Here is a 13,219-nt window from a genome sequence, read left to right as displayed (position 1 = left end):
GGCAAAAATTAAGTAATATGACCATACCCCCGGGACGTTTCTCAGTGGGATCTTGTATGCATTGCCAGTGGTGTGTTAAACTGGCACTGAGTATTCACATACCACATGACCCAGCAAGTTCACTCCTAAGTATATATCCTAGACAATAAAATGTTAACTATCTGATAAGTAAATGTTTACATGTCAAAGACAGATCCCCTACAAGCTGGATTCCCAGAAAATGAGTCCAGTTCCTGCAAAGCTCTGTGGAAACTGGCTATGGCCCATTATTTAGGGCAATCAAATTTGATCAAATGCAAGGCTTAGACCCCATTTTCACGGTGCTTCCAGGGGAAGTAGGGGCTGATTCTTCCCCAAATGTGGATGCTACTAAAGCAAATCCTGCTCCCAGCTGGTGGTGTCACTCAGCTACTAACACAGTCCCTGATTATGCCAGGAAAGGGGTAGGTGCTTCCTTAAATATGCAGTTTAAAAGTCCCACAAGGTTTGGAGTCCCTCTCTCGGAGTGTGAGTCTGGGCTCTGTTAGAACCTCTGCTACTGACCTAGGATGAAATTTACAACAGGAGGCCTGCTTTCCTGCTGCTGCTTCATTCCCTGAGTTTCCCCAACAAAATGTTCTCCAGGAGGCCTAAGAATGCCGCTTGTATGACACAAGCCAAAGTCCATCAATAGAAACATGTTTACCTTGTGGTATAGTCTAACAATGAATGTTATGCAGCCAGTGAAAATGAATGAATTATAGCTGTTCACATCAAAGAGATGAATCTTATTGACGTAATGTTGAGTGGAAAGAGAAAGGTCTAGAAGACGACATATAGCATAGTACTCTTTTTAAACATTCCATACCAGGTAAAACTGAGCAATGCTTTATATAAGTGAAAAGAAAGGGAATGATAAACACAAAGTTCTGGATGGAGCTTAACTCTGGGGGGAGAAGGAAGAGCATGGAAAAGAAGGAACTACAGGTAAATACATGGAATAAGTAATTGTATTATCCTGATCATCTAAAAAGCAAAGCCCAAGGCAAGGATAAAAATATTGGTGCTTTTACAAACCCAGGGTAACTAGGGTGAGAAAAAACGACAGTGAGGCAAAAGAAGATGCGAAGCCCTGCAAAGTGATACCTAACCTTTTTGAGTAGCACTTCAGATGAGCCATGAAGAGACAAAGCAGGTCACTAGGCAACTATGTCCCCCTCAGTGGATGTCTCTGGAAAGCTGTGAGCAGTAGTTCATGGGAAGGAGGAAGGAGAGGGAACTTATCTTCCGGGTCCTTCCCATCTCCTAGCTCCCACTGGCCAGATGGGAAGTTAATGTCCCGCCCTGCAGTGTTGTCTTTTGGTTTGAGTCGTAAGTAGCAGGAGGAGCTGGACGCAGACGTGCAGGTGGTCAGCGTGGCTGTATGGGGACAGCCAGGGAAGAGTCTGCACTGATCAACCCCAGACCAGGGACTCGGTCAGCCCAGGTGGAGTAGGTCCGGCGTGAGCAGTGACTGCGGGCCTGGGAGGGCATTTTTGTTTAGGACAGTGTGTTCATGGGTGTTTGTTTTATTATACTTAAAACGAAATAAATAAAGAAAAACAGGGAAAAACAGGGAACGGTGGTGATGATGTATAATGAACCAAAGATTGAATTATTTAATTCAATTCTGTGTTCCTGAATCTGTTTGCTTTTCTATAAAAAGAAAATAGCAGTTGCTTCTCAGTTCTGGGAACCCCTCTAGGTCCCTACATTTAGGGAGTTAGCTGGTTCTTTTGAAAGCTAATTTAAACTTCTTTGAAGGAGAAAATGTATCAAAGTCTTCTATAAAAATTTAACTGAACAATTTTATTCATAAGCTATTATGTCTAGGCATTATAAAGTAATGTGGAATAAATTTGATTATAGAAAACTTTTCTCTTTAAACAAAGCTTAATAGCAACACATTGAATATGTATGTTTCTAATTTCTGGGGCTTGCCCGTTTCTTACGATTCATTAAAAGTAGAATTGCTTCATATGCCTATTTGTATCAGATGTAAATTTTCACATGGCTGGAACATGCAGCAATCTGTGCTGATTGGGGACCATGAACTCGACAAACATTCCTGCTTTTCTTAGCATTCCTTTCTTATTGTCTTCATTAAATAAAGTACACAGCAAAACATCTTTATTACATTTTCTTTGCAGCAATGCCTAAATTATTTTATTACTTATATGAAGTTGTGCACCCTGTAGTTAGCTTATTCTCTTCTTTTGTAATTTACTTTTCATTTGCAAAGAGTGAAATTTTTGATGTGTTGGAGCGAAGGCTAAAAAAAGTCCATCAGAGTCATGGTCTCTGGAGGAAACAGCTGGCACCCTCAAAAAGGGGTCATTGATGAGCGTCTCATGAACAGATTATTTACAGAATTGTAGGCAGATTAAGAGATTCCACAAGGGATGGTGAAGCATCCCGGGACATGCAAGAAGGCTTGAAGAGGATAGGGGAAGGAAGGGACCCTGGAACCAGCGAAAGCTGCAGCAGTAGGAGGTGGAGGGGACGCCCATTAGGAACCTTGATCTTTGGTAGAAGAACTCAGCTGCTGCCCATGCATGGGAGGGCACCAAAGAAGAGACAAGGAGGGGAAGATGCCTCTTGACCTTCCTCTCCTTCTGCCAGTGGCCTCATTGGCAGGACCCAACCAGAAGCCAGAGGGCAGGAGAGCCCCATTGCTATCCATGGGAGACAAATTCCTGGAGCCCCAGGCAGGGTCATGAGATGTGTGTAAAGAAAGGATCTGAAGGGGAAAACAGAAAACATCCAGCACACACAGGGAGAACTGCTACAGTGCTAAATACATTTGAAATAATTCTTCCAATAGCATGAAGTACCTTGCCTTCCATCTTTTGATGATTGCTATATTTGTTTGGGGATTTTATTTTTTCTTCTTTTCCTTTAAAACTTTAGGTTTTAGTCTCATTTCAAAAGCAAAGATCTCCACAGGGGAAAGCTTGCCTTTGGACTTCTGGGAAAGTTGGCTGCATTTTTAATCCTAGGGAGTGATGGGTGGTAGGTGCTGTGGGGGGTGGGTGCTCCGTATCAGTGAGGGAAGGACAAGGAAGGGCGGATTGCAAACCATCTCATGAATATTTGTATTAATTAACCCATAAATTGCTTTTAAATGGAAGGTTTTAGCATTATTAATCCACAATGAAGAAAGATGTATTTAGGACACTTTAGATATTTTGAGGAGTAATAGACTCAGTGTTCTGTTACATAAACCCACCTGCTTTTGTCCCTTGTTCTTTTCAAAGAATTCTGGCTGGTTTACGGGACAGAGAAGAGGAGGAGGGAGTTGATGAAAGTAAACAGGATGAACAATCAGCTTTTAGTTTGTTTTATGATTTTTAGTTTTATGATTTTTTTTCTTCCTCAGGAAAAGAAAAAAGAAATAAAAAAGAAGAAAGCACCTAGGATGCATCTAAACTCAAAGAATCCAGTTTTAAAAACCATCCCTTCTGCCATTCTTCTGTCAGCTGAATGGTTGCTTCTTCTTTTTCTTTTTCTTTTTCATTTATTTTTATTTTTATTTTGAAATAATTTCAAGCATGTAGGACAGTTGCAAATACAATATAAACCCCATACAGAGAACTCCAACACCCCCCACCCCCAGATATCCATATCTACCAATTTTACACTTTGCTACCTTTGCAGTACCTTTCTTTCTCCTTCCTTCCTCTCTCCCTCCCTGCCCCCTCTCTCTTTCTTTCAACTATATCTATTATCTTTCTATCAATTATCTATCTACCCATTTATCATCCTCTGAACATTTGAGAGCAGGTTGCGTATATCACACTCCTTGAACTCGTAACACCTCCATGTACATTTCCTACGAACAAGGATATTCACTTATGTCATTAACTTAACTGCAGTTAATTCAAGAAGATTAATATGGTTATAAACCTTAAATTCTATATTCCAATTTTTCCTTATGCTCCCTTTGAGCTTTTCTCCTCCATTCTTAGATCCACTCCCGTATCATATATTGCATTGATTGTCATTAACTCTTAATTAACTCTTTTTTTTAAATTAACTATATCAAAGAAATTTTTTTAAAAAAGATATACAATAAAAATCATTTCAAACAAACCATAACAAGGGAGTAAAAAAAGACAACTAACCTAAAATAACTGCTTTACTTCCAACATGTTCCTACTCTACCCCAAGAAAATAGCCTAATATAGCAGGATTTCTGTGAACTTGTTCCTACCACACCCATCAGAAATTAACAAACCATAGTCATTCCTGGGAATTCCCAGAATGTTAAATTTACCCATGATAGCTTATCTGTTCTTATTGGGTTCTCATTCCCCCTTCAGTAATTGCTCTCTATTGCTAGTTACCCTACATTCTACATTATAAACCATTTATTTTAGGAGTGTGTTGTTTAACCTCCAGATGTTTGTGACTTTTATAAGTCTCTGATGATTGTTGACTTCTGACTGTATTCCATTGTGGTCAGAGAATGTGCTTTGAATAATTAAATTGTTTAAAATTTATTGAGGCTTGTTTTATGTCCCGGCATCTGGTCTACTCTGGAGAAAGTTCTGTGATCGCTAGAGAAGAATGTGTATCTTGGTGATTTGGGATGTGATGTTCTATATATGTCTGTTAAATCAAATTCATTTATCAGATTGTTTAGGTTTTCAATTTCCTTATCTTCTGTCTGGTTGATCTATCTATAGGAGAGAGTGATGTGTTGAAGTCTCCCACAATTATTGTGGAAACATCCATTGCATCCTTTAGTTTTGCCAGTGTTTGTCTCATATATTTTGTGGCACCATGATTGGGTGCATAAACATTTTTGATTATTATTTCTTGTTGAATTGCCCCTTTTATTAGTATGTAGTGGCCTTCTTTGTCTCTCCTAACATCCTCGCATTTAAAGTCTATTTTATCTGAGATTAATATTGCTACTCCTGCTTTCTTTTGGCTGTAGCCTGCATGAAATATTTTTCCATCCTTTCACTTTCTATTTCTTTGTGTCCCTGTGTCTAAGATGAGTCTTTTGTATACAGCACATTGATGGTTCATATTTTTTGATCCATTCTGCCAATCTATATTTTTTAATTGGGGAGTTTAATCCATTTACATTCAGTGTTATTACTGTGAAGGCATTTCTTGAATCAGCCATCCTATCCTTTGGTTTATGTTTATCAGATATATTTTTCCCTTTCTCTCTTAATGTCCTTTAATGAACCAATATTGAATCTCTTTAGTACTGAACCTTTCTCCATATCTCTCTCTCCTTTCTTTGTTTCTCTGTCAGTAGGGTTACCTTTAGTATCTGAAGTAGGGCAGGACTTTTATTAGTAAAATCTCTCAGCATTTGTTTGTTTGTGAAAAATTTAAGCTCTCCCTCAAATTTGAAGGAGAGCTTTGCTGGATAAAGTATACTTGGTTGGAAATTTTTCTCTCTCAGAATTTTAAATATGTGATGCCACTGCCTTCTTGCCTCCATGGTGGCCGCTGAGTAGTCACTACTTAGTCTTATGTTGTTTCCTTTGTATGTGGTGAATTGCTTTTCTCTTGCTGCTTTCAGAACTTGCTCCTTCTCTTCAGTATTTGAGTCTGACTGGAATATGTCTCAGATGGGTTTCTTTGGATTTATTCTATTTGGAGTCTGCTGGCCATTTATGCTTTGTGTATTTATATTGTGTAGAAGATTTGGAAGTTTTCCCCAACAATTTCTTTGAATACTCTTCCTAGACCTTTACCCTTCTCTTCCCCTTCTGGGACACCAATGAGTCTTATATTTGGACGTTTTATTTTATCTATCATATCCCTGAGGTCCATTTTGATTTTTTCAATTTTTTTCCCCATTCTTTCTTTTGTTCTTTAATTTTCCATTCTGTGGTCCTCGAGGTCACTGATTCGTTGTTCGGCTTCCACTAGTCTTGTACTATGAGTATCCAGAAACTTTTTAATTTGGTCAACAGTTTCTTTTATTTCCATAAGATCATCTATTCTTTTATTTACTCTTGCGATTTCTTCTTTATGTTCTTTTAGGGTCTTCTTCATGTCCTTTATATCCTGTGCCGTGGTCTCATTGTTTGTCTTTAGTTCTTTGATTAATTGCTCCAAGTACTGTGTCTCCTCTGATCTTTTGATTTGGGTGTTTGGGTTTGGGTTATCCATATTGTCTGGTTTTTCCATATGCTTTATAATTTTCTGTTGTTTTTGGCCTCTTGGCATTTGCTTTACTTGATAGGGTTCTTTTAAGATATGTAGGATTATTCAAAGATGAATCTCTAATTTGTCAGATCTACAGCTTGGTGTTGTACACTTTCTCTAACCAGCAGATGGTGTCCGTGAGTCACCTATTCCCCTCAAGTCAGTTCTCCCCAACTTTGTCTTTGTGGTGTGTGGGGGTCTGATTCTTGTGGGGTCCAGTTGGTGCACCAAGTTTGGTGTGTTGGTGCTGTCCACCCTGAATGTGAGGCATGTGTCTGAGCGGTTAGGGAGGCAGGGCAACTTTAATAATCAAACCTCACAGGTGTTCCTGGAGGTTTAAAGCTGTTGCAAGAGTCTAAACCTTCATTTCAGTCTCACCACACATTGTGTCTGCCACTGACCCACAAGTCTTTGGTATTGGCGTAGTGTCCCTGGGATTTCTGAGTGGGTCCCTCTTCCAAGCCATGCTCTTCTAGGGCCTCTGCTGTGGGAAGGTTGTGCTATGTCACAAGTGCATGCCATCCCTCAAGGGAAGTTCTGGGCTGCCGGGCCATTTAGGTGCGTTCCCAGCCTGCTGTAAGGATGGCTGTATGGGGTGTGTTAATTTCCCTGCTTTCGCACAGCTCTGCTTTCCCAGCTCTGGGACAATTAGCTGTGGGTGCACTAAAGGCTATTGTCCATTGTCCACGCCTGATATTGTGGTGTGTGTGCATGTTGCTGGAAACACTTCCTGTCACACTGGGTTTTTTGGTGTAGCTCTGGGCTGTGGCTCCGGTGCCAGGCAGGAGTGTTCCCAGCCTGCCAGGAAGATGGCTGCAAGGGGCATAGTTATTTTCCCCTTTTGGCTCACCTCTGCCTTCCTCACTCTGAGACAATTAGCAGCAGGTGTGTGAAAGGCTATCTTCCACACCAGATATTGTGGCGTTGGCACAGCCCGTTCCTGCCACACTTCACTGTGCAGTTCTCGCTGCCATATCTGTAGCCGCTTTTGGGTTTTTTTAAAAAAGAACTAGTCCACCTCCAAATGCCAACCCTCAGTTTCCCCACACTGCAGTGTGGCTGCCGGATATTCAGCAGGTTCACTCACTCATTTCAGAACACAGACTCCTGGTTTCACCAAGTGCACAGGCCCTGTGGATTTAGCAGACCTTGTCCAGCTGGTGCATCGCTGGAACTGGTGTTCTGGGTCACTTTCTAGCTTTTATCTAGTATTTTTCACCGAGGTGTTTTTTTTGCCCTGTCTCTCCTAGCCACCATCTTAGGTTCTCCTCTCTTCTTCTTTTTTTTTAAATACAATTGTTCTAGTTTGCTAATGCTGCCAGAATGCAAAACACCAAGGGGGTTATTTGGTTACACAGTTACAGTCTTAAGGCCATAAAGTGTTCAAGGTAACACATCAGCAATCAGGTACCTTCACTGGAGGATGGCCAATGGTGTCTGGAAAACCTCTGTTAGCTGGGAAAGCACGTGGCTGGTGTCTACTCCTAAGTTCTGATTTCAAAATGGTTTTCTCCCAGGACATTCTTCTCTAGGCTGCAGTTTCTCAAACATGTCACTCTTAGTTGCACTTGGGGTATTTGTTCTCTCTCAGCTTCTCTGGAGCAAGAGTCTGCTTTCAACAGCCGTCTTCAAACTGTCTCTTACCTGCAGCTCCTGTGCTTTCTTCAAAGTGTCCCTCTTGGCTGTAGCTCCTCTTCAAAACATCACTCACAGCTGCACTGAGTTCCTTCTGCCTGTCAGCTCATTTATATGGCTCCACTGATCAAGGCCCACCCTGAATGGGTGGGGCCAGGCCTCCACTGAGATAACTCATGAGAGTTATCACCTATAGTTAGGTTGGGTGCATTTCCATGCAAATCTAATCAGCACCAAAACGTCTGCCCCACAGGACTTCATCAAAGAATATGGCTTTTTCTGGGGGACATAATACATTCAAACCGCCACAACAATTTTATTGAGATATAATCACATAACATACAATCATTCAAAGTGTACAATCAGCTGTTCACAGTATCATCATATAGTTGTGCATTCATCACCATAGCCAAACTTTGAATATTTTCATTACTCCAAAAAATAAAATTAAAATTAAAATTAAAAATATCAAGAACATCCCATTCCCCTTCTCCCCCCATTGTTCATTTACTTTTTTTTAAATACACTTTGAGATATATTCACACACCCTACCTTCATCCACAGTGCACAATCAATTATTCACAGCAGGGATGATTGCTTCTTGCTCTTGAAGCTGGGGTTGGAGCTCTGGATACCCTCTTCTGCATGATGTGCTTCATGATGCTGTTCTGTCATAAAACTGGAACACGGGTGGGACAAAGGGTCTCAAAGCTGAGAGTAATGCCTAAGGACATGTGGATTGAATTTTTGCTGCTTCCAGAAAAGTAAGGGGGTTGTGTAGGAGGGAATGATTAAGGAAAGATTAAGACCTACTAGATTAAGATCTACTGCCCTGAGGAGAGATCTGTCGGCTCCTCAAAGGACTGGATCTTAGCTTTCTTGAAAACTCCACATCTCGAAAAATGTCTGGCCCATTCTGATGGCCAATTGTCTCATAAATTTTTCTTGAATTTGAATGAGAAGGAGAGGACTTAGAAACTAGTTGATGTACCTTGTGAAAAAACCCACCAGTTCTTCAGGGGTTTGGCAACTAAGCAGAGTTTTATATAAATATTGGTAAACCACTGCCTTGTTGAACTTTGCCAGGTTTCTGGCTTGTTGACCTAGCAGTGATAAGGCTAACATTGTTTTATATTTAGACTTGTAGCTTTCTACCTTATTGGAAGATCATAAAAAAATTCCAGAAACTCTGTGGTTGCTACCCTATCAGGCATTCCAGAAAGCAAAGCAAAGCAGAACAAAACAAAACAAAAGTCTACTGTTGTTCTCTGATGATAGTCACTGTCAGAAGTAGAGGGTAAGAGAACTTTTTACTGAATGGGGCTTATTATAATGTGGAAAATAACTAAACTAAAGCACTCTCAAGAGAGATATAGAAGCCTTTTAATAGCAGCTTTCTGACACTATCCCATTGTTTCTATCCATCCCATTGCTTCTCACCCTTTAGGCATGAAATGCAATTTTATTTTTGTAAACTCAATAAAGAGGTGCATGATAAGCCTCCAAGCTCTGCGATTCACTGCAAAGAATGTGAGATCCATCATTTTCTGTCTAGGAAATGCAAAGGTTTACTCTTTGCTCCTTATCAGTGCATTGGAGCAGTTTATAAACTATCAAACTTCAGGCTTTAGGAATCTTAGGACTCACACTCTTTTCAAAGAAAAAACATTTGCCTGGTGTGGTAGCCAGCCTTCAGGAAGACCCCCTAGAGAGCCCTATTATCTGGTGTTTATTCTCCTTTCTAGTCCCTTTCCATATTGTATCAGTTAGGGTTCTCTAGGGAGACAGAATCAATGAGAGATGTAACAAACTGTCAAATCCAAGGAAGATGTCTGATGAACTCCTTGGGAAACGAACCGACAACTTTGACGAACTCCTCAGGAAATGAACCGACAACTTCGACGAACTCCTTAGAAAATGAACTGGGATTTTCAATGAACGTGCTCGGTGAACTCCTCAGGAAACGAACCGGCAAGTTCGATGAGCTCCCCAGGAAATGCTTCACTGGATAGCCGAAAAAGAAGTGAAGGTTCTCTAACTGTCCTGCTTATAAGCCTTCAACTGATCACCCGGACCAAATCCAGCCAATTGCATTCTCTTATTGTGGAAGGCACACCCCTTGATGAGTCATCAGTCAGCTGCAGTCAATTGACTGATGATCCAACAAACTGGCTGATCACCTGGACCAAATCCAGCCAATTGCATTCTCTTATTGTGGAAGGCACGCCCCTTGATGAGTCATCAGTCAGCTGCAGTCAGTTGACTGATGATCCAACAAACCAGCCCGCCTCAAATATCCTCACAGCAATCCTCAGGCCAGTGCCCGCTTGACCAGACAGCTGGGTCACCTAGCCAAGTTGACACATGAACCCAACCATCATAGTCCAGCCCTTGTCAACTTGGTAGTTGTACACATCACCTAAAACCATACCTTCAAAATGAATGTTACAGCTTATGCCATATGATAAGGGGATAAGACAGAGAAGAAAGCAAAGATATTTGCTTTACAGACAAATACAAACATAATCATAACAAAACGAGGAGGACTATATTCATGTCATCATAGTCGTCATTTCTGTAACTTGTCACGTGGCCGTAGTTCATATTTATCACGACCTTCTTCCACTACCCATTCCATGTTCCCTTTTCCCTGAGCAAGCACTTCAGCTGGCCGTGGTTCTTTGCCTGGTGGGGTGACCCAGACCATCATTCCTGAAGTTTCTTGGCCATTGGTAGTCCTGCCTGGATTGGGTTGTTGCAGTTTTCCATTGACTTGAATCACGGGGCATGGTAGTACTAAGAGACGCCCCAGGGGATCTCCTGTATGCCAGGAAAACTCTTCTTTACTTCCATTGTGTAGTTGCAGTGCCACATCCCGTTGATAGTCAGGATCAATCACCCCAGCCAGTACAGTAATCCCCTTACTTGCCTGTTGATTCAGAGGCATAAGAAGCCCAAAGTGGCCAGGTGGCAGTGTTAACTTCCAGTTCAATGGGATTATTGTTGTGTTTCCTAGTGGAAGCACTCCTCCTTTTGGAACCAAGACCTGTAGACCAGCAGAGCTTAAACTTGCAGGGACAGGAAGCAAAAATTTCCCTAGTGGATCACTAGGAGTGATAGTGAGTGGTGCCACTCCTGTTTCCACCCCTTGATTCCTGGACCCATGAATCCTGGCTATGGGAGAAACAGCACCATAGAGTGGACGCTGATTCAGAGCATACACAGCCTCCTGGAGAACACTGCCCCAGCCCTGCAAGGTATTGCCACCTAGTTGGCACCATAATTGAGTCTTCAACAGGCCATTCCACCGTTCTATCAACCCAGCTGCCTCTGGATGATGGGGAACATGGTAAGACCACAGAATTCCATGAGCATGTGCCCATTCCCTCACTTCATTTGCTGTGAAGTGGGTTCCTTGGTCCGAAGCAATGCTGTGTGGAATACCATGACGGTGGGTGAGGCATTCTGTAAGTCCACAGATCGTAGTTTCAGCAGAAGCATGTCGTGCAGGGAAGGCAAGCCCATATTCAGAGTATGTGTCCATTCCAGTAAGAACAAATCGCTGCCCTTTCCATGATGAAAGTGGTCCGATGTAATCAACCTGCCACCAAGTAGCAGGCTGATCACCCTGAGGAATGGTGCCATATCGGGGACTGAGTGTGGGTCTCTGCTGCTGGCATATTGGACACTCAGCAGTGGCCATGGCCAGGTCAGCCTTGGTGAGTGGAAGTCCATGTTGCTGAGCCCATGCATGACCACCATCCCTACCACCATGACCACTTTGTTCATGAGCCCATTGGGCAATGACAGGAGTTGCTGGGGAAAGAGGCTGATCGGTATCCACCAAATGGGTCATTTTATCCACTTGGTTATTAAAACCTTCTTCTGCTGAAGTCACCTTCTGGTGAGCATTCACATGGGACACAAATATCTTCATGTTGTTTGCCCACTCAGAAAGGTCTATCCACATACCCCTCCCCCAGACTTCTTCGTCACCAGTCTTCCAATTATGTTCCTTCCAAGTCCCTGACCATCCAGCCAAACCATTAGCAACAGCCCAGGAATCAGTATACAGACGCACCTCTGGCCAGTTCTCCTTCCAAGCAAAGTGAACAACCAGGTGCACTGCTCGAAGTTCTGCCCACTTGGAAGATTTCCCCTCATCACTGTCCTTCAGGGACATCCCAGAAAGGGGCTGCAGTGCTGCAGCTGTCCACTTTCGGGTGGTGCCTGCATATCGTGCAGAACCATCTGTAAACCAGGCCTGAGTCTTCTCTTCCTCAGTCAACTGACTGTAAGGAACTCCCCAAGATGCCATAGCTGTGGGCTGGGAAAGAGAAGGTAAAGTGGAAGGAGTGGGGGCCATGGGCATTTGGGCCACTTCCTCATGTAACTTATTTGTACCTTCAGGACCTGCTCGAGCTCTATCTCGTATATACCATTTCCATTTTATGATGGAGTGCTGCTGTGCACGCCCAACTTTATGGCTTGGTGGGTCAGACAACACCCAGCTCATGATAGGTAACTCGGGTCTCATGGTAACTTGGTGGCCCATGGTTAAGCGTTCTGTCTCTACTAAGGCCCAGTAGCAGGCCAACAGCTGTTCTCAAATGGAGAGTAGTTATCTGCAGGGGATGGTAAAGCTTTACTCCAAAATCCTAAGGGCCTGCGTTGTGATTCTCCTATAGGAGCCTGCCAGAGGCTCCAAACAGCATCTCTATTTGCCACTGACACTTCTGGCACCATTGGGTCAGCTGGATCATATGGTCCAAGTGGCAGAGCAGCTTGCACAGCAGTCTGGACCTGTCGCAGAGCCTCATCTTGCTCCGGTCCCCACTCAAAACTAGAAGCTTTTCTAGTCACTTGGTAAATGGGCAGGAGTAGCACACCTAAATGAGGAATATGTTGTCTCCAAAACCCAAAGAGGCCAACTAAGCGTTGTGCCTCTTTTTTGGTTGTAGGAGGGGCCAGATGCAGCAGCTTATCCTTCACCTTAGAAGGAATATCTTGACCGGCCCCACACCACCGGACACCTAGAAATTTTACTGAGGTGGAAGTCCCCTGTATTTTTGTTGGATTTATCTCCCATCCTCTGCCACGCAAATACATCACCAACAAATCTAGAGTAGTTGCTACTTCTTGCTCACTAGGTCCAATCAACATGATATCATCAATATAATGGACCAGTGTGAAGTCTTGTGGGAGGGAGAAACGATCAAGATCCCTGCAGACAATATTATGACATAGGGCTGGAGAGTTGATATAACCCTGAGGTAGCACAGTGAATGTAAACTGCTGGCCTTGCCAGCTGAATGCAAACTGTTTCTGGTGGTCCTTACTAACAGCTATTGAGAAACAAGCATTTGCCAGATCAATAGTTGCATGCCAG

The sequence above is a fragment of the Choloepus didactylus genome, chromosome 2 (assembly GCF_015220235.1).
Source record: "Choloepus didactylus isolate mChoDid1 chromosome 2, mChoDid1.pri, whole genome shotgun sequence".
NCBI lineage: Eukaryota > Metazoa > Chordata > Mammalia > Pilosa > Megalonychidae > Choloepus > Choloepus didactylus.
Note: the sequence above shows the minus strand (reverse complement) of the source record.